Below are 19,792 nucleotides of genomic sequence, written 5' to 3' on the forward strand. Positions count from 1 at the left end.
GCCACTTGGTCCCAAGTAAACACACAGAGGCTTTTTATTATTTATAACTGCTCAGCCTTTAGCTTAGGGTTATTACTAACTAGCTCTTACACTTAAATTCACCCATAATTCTTATTTATGTTTAGCCATGTGGCTTGGTACCTTTTCTCAGTTTTGCCTTGTCATCATCATGCTTCCTCTGTATCTGACTGGTGACTCCTGACTCTGTCCTTCCTCTTCCCACCATTCTCCTAGTCGGCTCAACCTGCCTATATCTCCTGCCGGGCTACTAGCCAATCAGTGTTTTATTAAGCCAGTGTACAAGAGCATTATTCCACAGCAGTCTGGTGTTACATTCATAAATTTATTGGAGACTTTTAAAGTACACAGCCTATTACTGTTGCCCTTGGTTATACCTTAGAAGTGAAAGTTAAGTACCTATTGCTGAAGATACCAACTACTTCAGAAACAGGCCCCAGAGATCCCAGAGCTGGAACTTACCTGAAAGCTTCTTTCCTGAGAACTAGCTTTCATGGTACTAAATGGAACCATTCAAGCTTCCAAAAGAGATAGGCAGCCAATAGTCCCACTCAGGTATGCCTCTGAACCATATCAATGACCAGCATGGCATACTAACCTTACAGGTGCAGTAGTGACACACATATCTTGCTCGTAACCAATGGCTCTCTAATTGTACTTTAAGGTTCAATCAATAAGAGGGATACCATGCCTAGTGCTAGAAACCTAGTAAACTATTAGTGCTAGTGGAATCATGGTTATTGGAGGAGAATCTATAATACTAATTTATTAAATCAAAATAATCTGTAGCAACAATCTATAAACAATTGTCCTTATATACACAGAGGAAGCTTCCCCTTTCAACATACTGAATCCACCACAGAAAACCCCAAACTATTAATATGCAGAATCATAGAACCCACTCCCAACAGCATTATCTACAGAATACTCCCATGCCTAAAGCTCAGAGAACAATGTGCAATGTGGAAGAAAGGGTGAAAAGATTGTGAGAGCCAGAGGATCAGGGACTTTGCTGTGAGATTGGGTCTCCCAGTAACATTAGTAGTTACACTTGTTAGGTTTCACCAATATTACTGCCTAAACATGAGCTGAACAAGGAGGAAAAATGGCCATGCCAAATTGCATGGGGAAAAGCCCAGGATGCTCAATCCTACAAAAGAACTACAGATTACTGAATAAAGATGAAAGTGGGATAGTTGGACTTCCCTAGGAAGAGTACAGCGATTGGTTGTTCAGTACCATAAGTCAATCCTGAAATCATACATTCAAGTAACATTAGCTGGACTCAACAGTTTATATTTGGGTATATATATTCATGCAATAACATTTGGTGAAAATGAGGCCCTGAATTTGAAGGAGAGTATAGAGGGACATATGAGAGTTTGTAGGTGTGAAGGAGAAGGAAAAAATGTTATAATTACAATACAGTCTGAAAAGTAAATGAACATGACAAAAACCCTTATTAGTTCTCTCAGGGGCAGGAATCAGTTGATGTAACAAGTCTTCTTTACTATGAGCTTCATCCCTTTTTGATTGGTCATCCCTTCTGAAAACTAAAGGCACATTTTGTTCATTGTAAAGAGAAGTTCCTTAGAACTGACCACAGCAGATGTGACTTTGACAAGCTGCCCACTCTGCCAAAGGTCACTGTCTTCAACTCACAGGAATGAAATCATATAAACAGAGCAATATTACATCCATGTTGGTTTCTTTCATACATGTGTGAATTTTATTTTTATTGCTGTCATAAAACACTCACCAAATCTAACTTGGGGACAATAGAATTTATTTGGTTTACAAGTTCCAGTCTATCACTAAGGGAAATCAAGGCAGAAATCTGGAAGCAGGGACTTTAGCAGAGGCCATGGAAAAATTCTACTTACCGCCTTACCTCTTGGATTATCAAGTTTCCTTTTTATGCAACTCAGAACCACCAGCCCAGGGGTCATGCTACCTACAGTGGAGTGGAGCCTTCTATATCAAACATTAACCAAGAAAATTTCCCACAGCCTTGTCTATGGACCAATCTAATGGAGGCATTTTCTCAATTGAGATTCCCTATTTCCAGATGACCCGACCTTATACCGAGATGACAAAAGACTAACCAGCAGAGTATTCATGAACAGAAGATAAAGTGTTTGCATGTGCATGCATGTATGCATTTGCTCGTGCACGGGCGCGTGCGGGTGTGTGTGTGTGTGTGTGTGTGTGTGTGTGTGTGTGTGTATGTGTATGTGTATGTGTTTTGTCTGCATTTTATAACCATTCAATATACATAGAATTGGAGTTTATGAAGTCAGGCATGCTGTTTCTTTGGTTCTAAATAATAATTAAATAATAAAAATAATATTGAATAATAAAATTCTAACACAATATTTTTATCATAACAGTCAAAAGAATATTTTTGAAATGAAGATATAATTTGGATATCCACTAATAAAAACCTTCATTTCACACAAAACAAAACAAGACAAGACAAATGTTAGAAAACTTTACAAAGACCCAGTTAATGAGTGTCAAGGCTAGCAACTTGGCCTTTTCATTTTTATTTCATTGATTTTTATTTTAGTTTTGCTAACTACATCCTAAGAGAAAGGCAATTGAATCCCTGTTGATGCTCTAAATATTTCCTGATGAACTGAGTATAGCTAAGTGGTATTTGAAGACATATTTCAAATGATATTTATATTTGCTAAGTGTATTGTGAGAGCAGATAATTTGCTGAGAGAAAAAACAGATAAGCCTAGGGGATAGTAGATATCTGTCTCTAAGGAAGTCTCAGCTACAGGAACGAAATTAGAGAGTTAAACTGTGATTTTAATTGAAAGTGAAGAAGCAAGGGAATGTTTTTATGAGTGATGTTACTGAATAAGATTGAGCAATCATGTCAGCTTTATTTTAGTCTCATCACTACCTTTGTTATAAAATTTCAGTCTGTATTTCAAGCCAACTTAGAGTAAGACAAACTATCTGGTAGATGTGGCTATCTGGATATTTTTGGATATTAAGTGTATCTTAACAATATATTTTTTTCTCAAAACATTGGATGTGGCCATTCTCAGGTACTTTTTGTTAAAATATGTGCATACATTATATGAAGATGTTCTTACAGTTTAACATCAATTTAACTTGCTGTAATTATTGTATTCTGCATTTAACCATACCAGATTTTGAAAATTGTTCATTTTGAATAGAAGCCAATGTGAGGTCTCTAAAGTGCGTTTCATGCTAAGCATCATACTAGCAAGTTATAAATTGATTCATTCTATCTCAGCTGCTTGAAAAACTCTTCCAAAGTTATTGAACTGGCTTCCATCAAAGGAGAAGGAACAATTGGGTGAATGACAATGATGAAGAAAAGAGAATGTGAAGGAGGGAAACAACAAATATTATAGGGAGATATTAACATTCAGGTACAATAGCTGAAACATCAATGCAAACTGGCAGACTACTTAGTAACAATGTGGAGATTAATATTTTAGGATGTGTTGTTTAATTTATGAATTTCCTTGCTTTACAGAGAAGAAATGAAGATATTTATAGCATGAGTATTGAGACAAGATTTACATACAGTGTTCTGCAAAAGCCACTGGTTTTCTCACTTTAATCTTGTTGACTACTTTCTTCACCTCCTTTCTCAAACATCTGAACTTGATCCCTCTGATTACACACATACACACACAATACGGACTTATTCATAGAGTTCTGTGCTTGATTAAAAACTTCACATCAATTAAACATGTTTCTTGAAATGTACTTTAACATATCAATTATTCTACTATAGTAGAGCATTATGAACTTGAGGGTCCCCGAACCTTAAATAATGTGCTGAAGTTTATGCATATAGACTGTTCTCAAGCTTCTGATCCTAAAGCAAGAAACTTATTAATTAGAGTGAAATCTCTGATTCCATCAACTTCATAATTAGCTTACGTATTCTACTTCAGGCTTTTTGACCCTTTATAGCAGCTGCTGTTGAATGAAGAACTTTCAGTTTTATGGGTCATGAGATGGCTGCTTTTGTAATATTCTGTGAGAGTATGACATGACAGTAGAAACATCATGAAATAAAAGGTGAGAAGTGGATTCACCAAGGTTGAATAGAGAGAGGACTGTTTACAGGTTGGTAGATAAAATTTAGTATGGTAAGTTCTAGGTATCCATTGGTACCATTCTCTCTCCCTTTTCTCTCTTTTGTAATATATAAAACTAACAAACACAACTCAGAACATCATACTGGTCCACAGAGTGATAAAAGAGAAAAAAGACTCGATAATATTGAACAATGGCATCTGATATCTTTTCAATTTTTGTCCAAGATTAGCTAAATAATTTTTGGGATCTAGGATAATGTGGTAATGTGCATCTTCCTTTAAAACAACATTTAAAACTTTTAAAGCGTTACAATAGAGAAAACTGATATCTGTGCTCTGACTATATAAAATACATGCATCAGAACATTCTAAGATACTGGACTCAATATCCATTATTAGTTAAGTTTCTATCATATAATTCTATTTCTCACACTTCAGACACCTTATTGAAGAGCAAATCTCAGTTTAAGCAAGTTGCATGCTTTGAGAGATGCATTCCTCAGTATTAAAATATCCCTCTTTGAATTTCAAAAACAATGACATGATGTTGGGTACATCTACTACACTGGAGGCAGTCTGAATCCTCTGGAGTAGCTAGACTACACAAAATGGAAACTATGTCTTTTGCTGTTTTGTATTTTTGGTTTGTTTTAGTTTCTTTTTTAAAATAAAGATTGAATATGAAATTGGGTGGATAGAGAAGGGAAGATCTGAGATGAGTGGGGGAGGAAAACTGTAACCCAAATGTATAATATGAAAATTTAAAAAATAAAATATGGTAATAACAAGCAATATAGTAAATTAGAAGGAACTAAGAACACACCACAAACTTAACAAAATTGCAGGAATTAATATATATCTTTAAATATTAACTTTTCTACTGAATCTTAATGTGAGTTGGTAACCTATTTTTTTTGTAAAGTTTACTCTCATTATTTCTATTTGATTGTTTTTATAATTTCTGTTGTTTATTGATATTACTTTGGACAATATGATTTCAATGCAACTATTTGTTTTTTGAACATGATTATAATACCAGAAATTTTTCTTTAATAAATCAAACATCTGGTTTTACATGAGTAGTTTTTATTAGATGACTTTTATTTCTGGGTACAGTATATTCTTTTCTATGTGTCATATTTTGTTGTTGTTAAAACTAGATGTTTTAAACATGTTTTATGACTTCCAAAACAGATTTATAGAATGTTTTGTAGTTGCAGTGTCTTGTTTTGTTTATTGAATGGCGTACTTTAATCAAGCATGGTTTCTTAATTGTGGTCACTCCTCCCTCTACTTCATTAGTGTTGTGGTCAGATAATGATTAGAGAGAGTTTTTTTAAAAAAACAAATTCCTTAAGCCAATAAATGCTCCATCTATAAAATCAAGTGGATTTTCTCTATGTTGAAAACACATATAGTATCTCTGTGGTTTCTATATCCATGTTAGGCCTAACATTCTACATGTAAAAGCCTCATAGTGTAATATTCAGGGTGATACTTGAATTGTCTAGTCCTATACAGAGCCATTTACACACAGAGCTTCATTTAATATTCAGGAATATGCTAGAGGTTTTCAGCCCTACATGCAGATACAGTAATCATAGGTTTCCATGTTAAATATTTTGATCAGAGTCCTGACTTTTTTGTTTCCATGTTTCAGCTGGATACTACTGTGTTTAATATGTTCTGTTGCTGTAAATACATGAGATTAAAAAGCATTTCCAGATGTTGAATTTGGTTATACAGAGTAAAAACAAGCATGGTACATGGGATAATTCTAGGAATATTCCATATAGGTCCAATAATAACTAACACTTTTTGTCCATCTACTTTTACTGCTGTTCAAAAGTGTTATATTTCAAGCTTACCATGAAGTAAGGTGAGGAGAACATTGTTAAGGCACGTCAGTACTATGAAACTTACAGAGCGTCAGGAATTTATTCTTGAGTAGATAAGATTTATATTCATTCCAAAGTTTTGTTAGTTTCTGGCTCTCTTTAAAGGCTACATTACTTGATCCTCGCTGCTAACCAATGTTCTTACACTCCTGCATGGGGAGTACTATCTCCTGCCAATTTTTAACTCTTTGTCACATGTTTGTTGAATGAATCAATTGAACTCATGAAGAATCCTTAGATACCATGGTCACTATGCAAAGCCTCATCACAGGTGAGTATATGTTGACTAAGATGCAAGTTCTCACACTGACTATTTATGTACATTGGTACTATATTCTTTTCACCTTTGACATTTTTCCATGATTTGAACCTATACTGTCCTTCAAGAGGGCTTCAGAATTATGGTATATACAATGCCAACAGTGTTTGATACAGCAACATTTAAATTAATTCCTACCTAAACTTAGAAATTCCATTTTATCTGTGGAAACAATGTAAGATTCTTGGCTCTTTTGTTTCTAACATATTATACTGTGACACGCTTGGTTTCTTCTGTGTCTTCTGTATTATGAGGTATATTTGAGCAATACTAGTTCTGAAAGAGCATACATGAGAACTAAGTGAGGGCTAGTCTGGTAGGCCGTATGGAAGTGTTATTGTTTTAGGGCTTTGGTTTCTATGTGTATGGCATACATAAGAAGGAAATAACTACTTTGGGAGAGCTTTAGTAAAGAGCCTGGATATTAACTTTTTGTTAACACAATGGAACAAAACTAGAAATTCATGAGTTAGTGTCATATAGAAGGAAAGCATGCCAGACTGAATCAGGCATACATTATTTATTTTTGTGTATGTATAGTACAATTGATAAATAGTTGGAAAAATATCAAACTTATCTCTTTTGCATTTTGTATTCATGGTACTCTCTCCAATACATCCAAATAATATTTCTCTTATGAATGGCAATTGATTTTGTTACACTGGGGATGCAACAATATTGAAAATATCAGCATTCAGGTTCTAATGCCTAAATTTTGATTCTGAATTAAGAGAATAGCTTGAATGCTTGGCTTTTATAGGAAAAATATTACTTTCTCCAAACACCTCCTGTAGAGTTATTTCCTTTAAAAAATAATTGTGGATGACTCATATCATGGTAGTGCAGAGTAGATCCCTCAATGACAATAGAAGACTTACACACAGGAAAAAAAGAGGAAATCTATGCTGTAAATTTCTTTTGAATTGTCAGTTATATTGAAAGCAAAGCAAAGGGATAGAGAATTGTAATTATGTACCATGGTATTTTTCCAATCTCCAATATACATTTATGCCTGAAACATAGATGAGGAGGCAACCTTAAAAATATTTTGAGAAATGTAAAAAATCTACAGATAAAAAAGGTTTTAACTTGCTTTTTAGAATTTCTAGATGTGATGACTTGAGTATCTGCTATATGAAATACTCAGGATCAGCAGTACTTTGCATCAGCACTGTTTGCATAGACATAATGAGATAGCAACTAGATAGAGCCCAGGCCTACACAAAGAGTATCATGTTCCCATAAACCTTATATGAATCATCTGAAGAAAATCACATGCCACATTTTAAAAATTTTGTTCATGAGAAGATATTTTACGACCTTGAAGCATCAGAAAGCAAATAGTAGAAAATATGTGGTTTATTGACATCACCAACCCTCCTAATGAAGAATTTGTATGCTACCAGCAAAATGATGCTTACAATCATCCAAATGAAAGCACTTCGTGGTAAAGTGTAGCATAGGATCACTACAATAAAAGAACAATGTTCTCAATGTAGCTAAGCACCACAGTAGCATTGTTAGAAATCCAGAGTCTTCTGTAGTGCAAACACCATCTTAATCACCATCATTGTCAGCATCATCAAGATGCAGAACCACAATGGCTATTTCACTATAGGTCAATGGATAAACAATTCATCATGGGCATTAAAAAGCTACTTTTATATCCATCTCTCCAGATTACTGATGGACTCAGAGACACAAATTTGGACATGGAAGGGGGTCAGAATTTAATTTTTAATATTGTAACATGGACAACATTTCAAACTCATTGCCTTGTTATGATCCTCATTGAACATTATTGCAGATCAAAGGTTGTGGCAGCCAAGGTGGCATGTGTCTGTAGTCATTACGTTCCAAGCACTGACAAGATTAGCAACAGCTGCTTATGCTTTTTTCTAAATTCCTTTTGTAAGTCAGTGCAGTGGGTTCACATCCTGATGAATGCAAAAACTCAAAGAAGCTGTGCCAAGATAGATTATAGAAATACATATTACCTATACAGACAAGGAGATCCTAGTAATGAGCTACAGAGTGAGTAGTACCCACCTTGAACAAAGAACACATGTGTATTTTATTCAGGGAACTTATACATCTGGATTGTAAAGATGGTGGCTGGGGCACTCTTAGTCATGCTTAGATAAAGTCATAAAGATGCTGGACCTTCTTCAGCACCATGCTGCCATCATAGTAGTTTGTAGCCAATGCCTTTTATTTACTTTTACCTAGATGGTGGAGGACATACATGGAAAAACCTTAGAATTTTAGCTGCAGAAAAAGGAAGGGTATTTTGAAGATGAGCTATATACAAGATTTGCCCTCCTATTTTCCTTCCTCACCTTAGCTGCTAACACTTTCAAAATCTTCTACAATGTTTTTTTTTTCAATGCTGCTAACATGCTGTTCAAGAAAGACTTATTTTTACTGATCAGTGAATACCCTGGTCATACAGATGAATAGATGGAGTCACATTTGGCAGATTTTCTGAAATAAATACTCCTTACGGTGAGGATTTCAGCTGGAGAAAGAACAGAACTGGAGTAAAGGGACACCAGAATTGTCATCTGGTTTGACTTCCCTATAGTTCACACAAGGAGCTGCTACAAAAAATTTGTGAATCCAATCAGAAAAGAGTTTCTGGTGATTCTTGTCTTTTGTCCAAATAATAATGGCCTGGATTTGTTTATCACTTAGTGTTCACTCTTGTAAGTCAGCTGCATTAGCACATCCCAGAAGTCATTCTGTTCTAGCACGCTTAATTCTGGTAAAATCCTTCACAATATCAGAAGGGTCTTATTGGTCCATCACAGTGTGTTAGTGAGGATTCCTCAGCATTACAGACTTCCTCAGAAAATGTATTTTATTAGTTATGAGCCTGGCAATCTTGTCAATATATTTATCTTCTGTGTTATGATTGGTAGTTGGTTTATTGACATAAATCTTTAAACTTTAGAATTGTTTTTTCTTAAATAAAAAAACATTTTCTATATTCTTTGACATTTTTATATACATATCCAAGATATCTTGATCATATACACTCTCAACTCCCCTTCCTATTCCCTAGATCACCCCTACTCATGACCATCCAACTGTTATATTTTCTTAATATGCTTCATCTTTGTATACTCTTATAGTTTCTTTTCTATTATTTTTCTATTATTAGTTCATTACATTAAGTATTTCATGTTTGTGGGAGGTACACCATTGAGTGGCATGTATTCCCTGCAACACAAAAGTAGCATTTTCAATGTAACATACAGCCTCCACTTTTGACTTTCTAGGATTTTTCTATCATTTTTAGATTTACTTATTTTTTATGTGTACAAGTGATTTTACAGACTCTCTCTCTCTCTCTCTCTCTCTCTCTCTCTCACACACACACACACACACACACACACACACACACACACACAAATGTTCTCAAGGTAACTAAGCGGCGGAATAGCATTGTCAGAAATCCTGAGTCTTCTGCAGTGCTAACAGCATCATTCTAACCACCATCTAATCACCATCATTGTCTGTATCACCTAGATTCTCTCTCTCTCTCTCTCTCTCTCTCTCTCTCTCTCTCTCTCTCTCTCTCTCTCTCTCTGTGTGTGTGTGTGTGTGTGTGTGTGTGTGTGTGTGTATGTGTGTGTGTGTATACTGCCATTCTGGGGCTGTGGAAGTCAGAACAGGACATCAGATTCCTTGGACTGGAGTTACAATTATCAGTGAATTACCATGCAGGTTCTGGGAATCAAGGCATGGTCCTTTTCAATAGCAACACATGTTCTTAACCACTAAGCCATTGCTCAAGCCCCAGGAGATTTCCTGTTTTTCACTAGCTTCTGGACATCACATTTAGCACAGAAATTGTTGTTTAATCCCAGTACTTCTTCTGGTTCTATACAGTGACACATTCTACTTTAACACATTTCACATTCACACCATTGTTCAGCTTCTCCATGAGCTTGACTTTGCATGTTATAAGAAACTATACTTCCTCTGTTGTTTTACTGCTGATATCCTTAGGGGTACTTGTAAACTTTTGATATTTTGAAAAATATCTTCATATCACAAAGAAGAAACAAAAAGACCTAGATACCTCGGGGAGCTTGATCTCGATATGCTTGATGTGCACATGGGTCATATGTTATGCTTATGGGTAGGTAAATGGGAATGTGGATATGTGTGGGGAAAAACATCCACAGCTGCCGAAGGACAATGTCAGAGACTTTTAAGAAGATAATCTAACACTGAGCAAACTATTATTCTCCCAAGTTCTGACTGCTAGTTCCACTTGAGCCAGACATCAAATTCTCCACTTGTGTCATATTGGCCTCAAAAAGTTTGGATTTCAGAAAATATAAAATTTGCTTTCAAATTATAAATGCTTAGAATTCAGACTTATAGGTCAGTGAACTTATTGTCTTTCAATAGACTTTAATATATAAATATGCATTTGTGTATAAACATAATCAAGTGAGGAGTAAGATTGAGTTTTGATTCCATGAATCATGTTTTTTTCCTGGTTAATACTGACTGATTCTCGACATTCTGTTTGCCCCAGAGATGGAAATTGCTACTTTGTATAATAATTTGACTAAAAGATTTGATAAATTATAATATGTACCAGAGACAAGGTCAGCCTTCTAATATCAAATTAGAAATCTTGAGCTAGGGTTAAATTCTTCATGAACGCTATGTTACCATAGATAGATGCATTCAACAAGCAGCCAGGGGATTTTATTGATTAATCTACCTTAATTAAAGTAGAAGAAGCTTAGAAAAGGTTGTTGTAGCTGCTACCTTCTGCCTGAAGAGTTGGTGATTATGCTGGTTGTATCTCAGTTGCACCAGACCAGACACCAGATCACCTTGAAACCATATGAAATATACAGGAGAACCTAGACAATATGGCTTATTATACAAACTGCTGTTTTTCTGTTGCCACCATGAGAACACAGTAAACCTTTGTCACAGTCAGATTCTATTTAGGGGAAATATCCCAATATCAGGGGTCATGTACATAGAAAAACTGTTATTTGAAAAACTGTTATTTGAGTTGGCTCAGCCTGGGAGGAGGGGACTGGACCTGCCTGGACTGAATCTATCAAGTTGAACTCAATCCTCAGGGGAGTCTTTGCCCTGGAGGAGATGGGAATGGGGGGTTAGCTGGGGGGGAAGGTGGAGGGGCAGGAGGGGGGAGAACAAGGGAATTCGTGGCTGATATGTAAAATTAAATTAAATTATAAAATAAAATTTAAAAAACTGTTATTTGAAAAATGACTACACCATCACTGATAATGACTTGAATATTGAGTAAACTAAAGGGTCAAACTTACAGCCTTAATAATCAGAATCCTGCAGGGCATAATGATTTTGTTATTCATATAATTTGTATCCATAGCCCTTCTGAACAGAGCAAAAGTGCTAATGGGTGAAATGCTCAAATGGCTTTCGAGAATAAAAGGTGATGTGTCCTCCATTCATCAAAATGCAATAGGAATAAACGTGTTAGGTGACTGGCACAGGGAGATGAAAGCAAAGGAACCAAGTGGAAGGGGCATCAATGCTGCATGACTATGCCATGGAATTGGCGTGGAACTGGAGAGAACCAGGGTGATTCCACAAACAGCTCAGCAGTATCCTATCTCTTTCAGAGGTCCACATTTGGTGCATTTTTAATGGACACACTTTTATGAAATTAAAGCCTTTGCACTTTTAAAAGGGGAACTTTCCTCAAAGAATGGCATAATGATTGACTGTGGGTCTCTGCATCGGTGTCTACCAGTTGCTGGGTGAAGCCTCTCTAATGACCACTGGGCCAGGCAGAAGTTTATGAGTCTAACATAATACCATTTAGGCATCAGTGCCCTGACATTTTTTTTTCCTCCAGTCATGTTTGGTTCTATCCTAGATCTGTGGGTCATCCAGACTCTGGGTCATGGGACTCCAGGCAGTTTCAGGGGTAGGCTCATTCTTGTAGCTTATGTCTCAGGCTGGATCAATCACTGGTTGGTCACTTCCACAATCTCTGCACCACCCTTACCTCAGCACATCCCATAGGCAAATAGGACTGTAGGTAGAAGTTTATGTGGCTGCGTTGGTGTCCCTTAACATTAGGCTGAGCTCAGGGAATCCTGCTGATGAGGGAGGGGGGGGGTCACAGGAGTCAGAGAGGTCAAGGAGTCACAACAAATCCCACAGAGTCAACTAGCCTGGGCTTATAGCAGCTCACTGAGACTCAACCAATAACCAGGGAACCTGCATGATACTGACCTAGACCATCTATCTGCCTTTGTGTGTCAGTTGCATAGCTTTGTCTTCTTGTGGGAGTCAGAACTGTCTCTTACTCCTTTGCAGGCTTTTGGTACCATGTTCCTTGTGCTGGGTCGCTTTGCCCAGCCTTAATACAAGGTGAGTTACTTAGTCTTACTATAACTTGCCATGCTATGTTTTGTCCATGTCTATGGGAGTCTTGCCCTTTACTGAATAGCAGAAGAGGAGGAGTGGATGGGGGGGAAGGAGGCAGAAGGGAGATTTGGAGGGAGGGACTGAGAGGAGAGGAGGGAGGAGAAGCTAAGGTTAGGATAAAAAAATAAATAAAATTAAAAAAAAAGCAGCATGCCACAATGGCCTTGATCACTATTTCAAGATACTGTTTCTCTCTCTCTTTCTCCCCATCTCTCTTCTTGTCTCTCTTCCTCTCTTCCTTCTTTCATTTACTTTCTTTTTGGTTTGTTTGTTTTTTTTCAAGACACAGTTATCCTATGGGTCCCTGGCTGTCTGGAATTTGCTCTGGAGACCAGGCTAGGACTTTCATTCTTTATTTTACTGTTGTTACTTGGATTTTAGAGCTACATCATTGACAGTGATTCCAGGCACCTTATCTATAGAACAGGGAATATATCTTTTACCTCTAACTCCAGAATATTGAATGTAGTTATTATTTTAATCCTACCACTTCGAACACGATTTCCTCAATTGTTACAGGAAGCAGAAGAGAAAGGCAAATATAATATAGGAGAGAGAAACTGCTGTTTTTGTGTGTATATACCCATTTCCCTTCTCTTTGCTCTTTTTTCTCTTCACTTATACGAACTTCTTATCATCATGCTGATTTCTTCTTAAATTCCATGGCTCCTAAAATAGCTGAACGGGTGGTGTTTGGGATAGCACTTATTTTGAATAGTTTATGATGGCATATAAATTGAAGCTGACTATTTGGAAAGTGCTTTTTACTAAGCAGTAAAATGGGAATTTATTAATCATATAAATTATGTTACTGAGATTGCTCTAGTTACAGGTAGTATATCAGGAGTTTTATTTGTGTTCTCTTATACGCTTACACTACTCCTATCTAGGGTAATGTAATTAATGCCATACTCAGATGAAGATATTTGAAGGATGTGGAGCTAAGGCAACTATCACAAGTTTTTACAAGCTTGAAGCAAGTCTCATATTTAAAGCCAACCTTTCTAACTCATCCACAACAGTATTTCCATGTTGTGTCACTCTATTATTCATTCAGTAATTTGCCTTTATTAATTTTTCTTCTTTCATCTCTAATGCTCTAATTGATGACAATCACTATATCAGGTATTATGTCTGCTTTGAGCCACATGTGAAGATAATGATTAGAATCTGTTTACAAGAGGCCTCAAGTTCAAGAGAAGATATACAGGATATGAGCAGGGTAAGCATATTAAAGCATATTCAGGTGCATGATAAAAAGGGTTTGAGACTAAAAACAGAAAGAAAGTAGAGACCTTCCACATTTTAACATATTTTTCTTAAAACTCTTTTATCTTTTAAAACAAAGCAGTGTGAAGACTCCAGTCAAATTAGGCCCTCTCTAATTTGACTCTCTGGATGACTGAAAACAAGTTAATAGGTTGCCCAGCATTCAGTTCACCAGAGAAACAATCTATTTACATAGTCATCAACATCCCCAGACTTGTCTCCCATGAGTAGCAACCTGCAGGTTCTTTTGAGCAGAAAAGATTCCTCCTGCACCCAGCTTTCTTATCCAATGTGGGTAAGAATTCTGCTCTGGGTTCAACATGTCAAGAATACTACTGTGTTCAATGTTCCACTCCATATTCATAGGGTTAATATTCCACCTTGATTGTGTAAACTAAGAATTCTAGGAGTTACGACTCCTTCAGACAAAGGTGTGATGACTGTAAGTGGGTGTTCCCCCAGGAAATGGCCTTGTGACTCCCCTGCCAACCATGGTTCAGTGGTTTAAATTTCTAGTAAGATAGATCCTCTTTAAGAATGGGTGTGACATGTATGCATTAAATTCCTTGATAAAGTTGGCTTTAACATTGTGGTTATCATGGCCAGAAATTTTATGAAAAGAATCATAGGATGTTCGTGTCAACCTAGTCTATGCAAATACTTCTAGGAAAGACGCAAAGGAAAGAAGCAAGGGGAAATATAGGAGGGGGGACTTTGATTGTGTCTGCTGGGACTGTTTTAGTCTATGCAAATACTTCTAGGAAAGACGCAAAGGAAAGAAGCAAGGGGAAATATAGGAGGGGGGACTTTGATTGTGTCTGCTGGGACACTGAAACAGAAGAAGTGGAGAGGAGGACATGATGAGTGCATTCTGAAAGAGGAAAGGTTCTCCTTATGATTCATGTTTATTTCAAAATTCCTTCTTTCTTTCACATGATCACCTACTCCTGTATACTTGTGAAAACTAATTGTAACTTATTTCTGAAGGCTGGACTTTATAAATGGATGCCTGACAGACATTTTAAAGGAAAGTAGGCTTAGGGAATGACAGCCTGATAGACAAATTTTGGTAAATGGTATTCCTCATACCTCATCAATCATAGAGATCTTGACTTGTCTCACTCAATGTTTGGAGAAACTAGCTGAGGCATCAGTTAGTTATGGTTAAAAGATACTCAAAAATGAACATTTAAAGGAAAATAGACTCTATCAATTGATTCTTTTTATATATGTTATTAGCATGTGTCACTGTCTTGGGGTAAGCATGACAGCAATGGAATTAAATGATATGAATTTGGTTTAATTGTGAAGCTCTTTGTCTTCTATTTGATCTCATTTCACTTTTTTGTGGAATTTAGCTCATTAAAATAAAATTACATAAAATTTAAATACTTATATAGCATTTTATTATGTTTCCCATAACATATTTGTGAATCATCCTCAGATCAGCGTGTCTTGGGATCTCAAGGCTCATGATAATATTAATTTTCTAATCATTACCACTGCCAAATATTTTCTTTCACTATTCTTGGGATATACTTCATTTAATTTTATTTCAAATGTCTTTCCTATAAAATCCAACATTATTAATTTTCCTGGTTTGTATGGCATTTTCTTTCTTTCTTTCTTTCTTTCTTTCTTTCTTTCTTTCTTTCTTTCTTTCTCTCTCTCTCTTCTTTGTTTCTTTGTTTCTTTGTTTCTTTGTTTCTTTGTTTCTTTGTTTCTTTCTTTCTTTCTTTCTTTCTTTTTTTTTTTTTTTTTGATTTTTGAGACAGGGGTTCTCTGTGTAGCTTTGGAGCCTCTCTTGGAACTCACTCTGTAGCCTAGGCTGGCCTCTAACTCACAGAGATCCTCCTGCCTCTGCCTCCCGAGTGCTGAGATTAAAGGCGTGAGCCACTACCACCTGGCTTTACAGGTACAGTTTTTTTTTCTAAATTCTGTCATCTTTCTTTTTTAAAATTTTATTTATTTATTATGTATACAATGTTCTGGCTGCACATATCCCTGCAGGCCAGAAGAGGGCACCAGAATTCATTACAGGTGGTTGTGAGCCACCACGTGGTTGCCGGGAATTGAACTCAGGACCTTTGGAAGACCAAGCAGTGCTCTTAACCTCTAAGCCATCTCTCCAGCCCGGGCATTTCCTAAGTTGTACAATTTTGACTATCATACAGTTTTGGTCATGGATATTAGAGTCAAATTAAAGTTAGTATTTTGTAATAGTTTACTGACTATTATTTACTTCCAGGAACAGTGCCAGGTACAGGAAATAAGGGAGCAAATGTGTCCCACATAGTTATATTGGTGTCAATCTAGACACAGATGCAGATCAGTGCACAGGTTAGGTTTCCTGGTGCTGCCATGCTACCTGATGTATATGACATAGATATGGCACATCTAGGAAAGTCATAGGGTGTGTGTGTGTGAAGTTTGACAGTTTAGAGAGCTATCTAGGGGAAGTGACATTTACATTATGAAGCCTAAAGAATAAATGACAATTAGCCAGATCGAAACAGTCACAATAATAGGAAATGGATGGTCTGGATGCCTGGAAAGAAGATAAATTTAAGGTATTAGGACAAATGAAAAACTTGTATTCAGTTGTAGTATAGTGTGTGTGTGCGTGTGTGCGAGCGCACGCACATATTTCAGTTACTCTGGATAATACAACAGTAAAATTTAAAATTTTCATTCAAGACCACTATGCTGTTTCAGTATAAAGTCATCTTCTCCACATTGTTGCTAACATTCTCTGTCTCAAATTTCTCTTCTTCACATCCTAAGTACCACGTTTGGTCTTATGCCTTAAACCCAGTATCCCATATGTTCTATCATATCACACTTAATAGAAAATAAACCCTTAAAATAGAAATCAGACTGAATTTTAGGTCAAAAGAAGATAAAGGAAAGCATGAAATTGGCAAGTGCTTTTTAAAAACGTTAGTTATTATCGTTCTTTATAATTATTGTAGCTTCCAAGTAGAGTAGATATTAAAAATAAAAACGTTTTTAGTTAATGTCAAATTAAATTGGTTTCAATTTCCATTAAATTCAAGGAACAGAAAGATCTGCTTCATTCAAAACAATAAAAAAATGTAACAACCAAAGTAATGGCCTACCAGGGTGGGGTGTTCTGTGCCTGCTCTTAGGTGAGTGGAAAAGAATTAATGTGAGTTTGCAAAAATATTGGGCTGTATAGTTTGAAGGCATTCTAGGATAAAGAGTAGTACTAGTTCAAAAAATATATAAACAGGTCTAGGAAAAAATGACTCAAAGTACTTGCTACACATGTTTGATGATTTGAGTTTGAATCTGTGTAACTCATGAAAAGCTATATGTGGTAGTACACATCTGTAATATAAGCACCCTCATGGACAGATGGGAGGGGAGAGAGAGAAGAATCACTTGGACACTCAAGGACCACTCAAGGACCTGGAAAACAGACAGAAACCAGAACCAATCACAAAATAGGATGGGAGGTAAGAACTAACTCCCACAAACTGTTCTCTGACCTCCATGTGCTCTGTGGCATAAAAGTGAATAGAAAACACACACACACACACACACACACACACACACACACACACACACACACACACTACAGTACTCAAACAAATATATATGCTATACTTACACTGTAATTAAGCTATATATAAAATATGCTTTATCCAATTATTTATTGAAAATTGCCTTTCATATACTGTTAAGTAATGGGATTAGCTATTGGGAATCATTTCTCCAGGGTTTGCTAATAATAAAACACTGTTTGAATGAGCATTTCTTTAGTTTGGAAGAGCCAGCCTTACTTATTTGGATCTACTTCTTTCAGAGATTATTTTCTCATTTTACATTTATAGACCTATAGATATGTTTCTTTATTTCTGCAACATTATTTAAGAGTAATTTATAGCATTCTGAGTGTTAAGGAAACAGTTGAAATTAATAGGATAGCTATTTTAAGTTCTTATTCTGGATTACTTTTATTTTTTCTTTAAGATAATATTTGCACAAATGATTTAGGGAACGACAGTAAAATTTGTTTATTCAATGGACAGTCAAATGTTCAATTTAGCCTTGTAATTCAAATTGATGTACAAGCATATGATGGTAGGGTTAGCCAAGTTTATGTTATTGGGCTCCTGGACAGATTCAATAAGTGCATTCCACTGGTATAAATTTATTTAACTTTAGTATACATAATCAATACATTCTTATTATTGACTGCTCTATTTTTAAAAGAAAAACAAAAGAGGAGGCTAGAAAGATGGCCCAGTGTGTAACATTGCTTGCCATGAAAGCCTTATGACCTGAGACCTCCGTTCACACAAACCCATCGATGCTGCAGCTTGCACCTATATATAGTCTCCTCAGTCCTATGGTCATATGGGAGGCAGAGGCAGGATAATTACCTAGATTCTCGTTGGCTACTCATGGCAGACTCTGGTTTAAATGGGTAGAAGGAGAAAACCAACTCCCAAATAGGTATCCTCTGACCTCCATAAGCATGTCAGAGAATGCACATAAGCACACACACACATCACACACAAACACACACACACACACACACACACACACACACACATGCATGCACACATGCACGCACGCATGAACACACACACTCACTCCATATCACTCACATCAGATGCATACAATCAAAACAAAAAGCAATTTTCAAAGATAAAAGAGAAAATTCTATTATATTTACTTAAATATTTTCTTAAATATTTTCTTCTCAAATATTACTAGATTCTGACATGTGTAGATGAAATTCTAAATGGTCTTATTAAATAAAATGTACAGAGATAGCACCGGCAGTGGTGGCACACGCCTTTAATCCCAGCACTTGGGAGGCAGAGCCAGGCTGATCTCTGTGAGTTCGAGGCCAGCCTGGGCTACCAAGTGAGTCCCAGGAAAGGCGCAAAGCTACACAGAGAAACCCTGTCTCGAAAAACCAAAAAAAAAAAAAAAAGTACAGAGCCAAATATAGGGGTGAAAGCCTTAGAGAGATTAGGGAAAGAGTGAAACTAACCTTACCTCACCAGCTCTGCAGCTTCCAAATGTGAGTTAATTCCTGCCTACCCACGCCTATATGCCTTGCTGTTCTACCATCTAATTTGTTCTCTCTGTTCAGCTACATCACTTCCTCTTCCTGCTCAGCCTGTCACTTCCTGTCTATTTGTATAGACCTCCAGACCTCCATGGTTAACTAGTGTTGAAATTTAAGACATGTGCCACCACACCAGGCTCTGTTTCCAGTGTGGCCTTGAACACATAGAGATCCTGCCTGCCAAGGATAGGATTAAAGGTGTGTGTTAAAATTGCATGACTTCTGTGTTGTGGCTTGCTTTTCCTCTGATTTCCAGGCAAGCTTTATTTATTAAAGTACAAATAAAATATCACCACAGACATGGATAAATACAAGGGGAGGAAAATACAAAAATGTAAACTTTATCAAAGCCAATATAGAAATATTTTCACCTTGAAAGCATTAACAATTCATGGCCAACTATTCTTGGTAGTGATCTCTTTGCCTGATAACTTTCTTGTCACAGTTTCTTAGTGTAGAAAAAAGAAATTACAAATATTTCTGAAGATCTGGAAATGTTCACCATTTCAAGAAACAAAGAAAGAAAGGAAGAAAGTAAGGAAGGAAGGGAGGAAGGAAGATCAGAGGCCACTTCCAAAGTGCTCATAAAACTCCAGAGTTTAAATGCAACAATATGCATTTCCCTATG

Source organism: Peromyscus leucopus, chromosome 2 (genome assembly GCF_004664715.2).
Source record: "Peromyscus leucopus breed LL Stock chromosome 2, UCI_PerLeu_2.1, whole genome shotgun sequence".
NCBI classification, from domain to species: Eukaryota; Metazoa; Chordata; class Mammalia; order Rodentia; family Cricetidae; genus Peromyscus; species Peromyscus leucopus.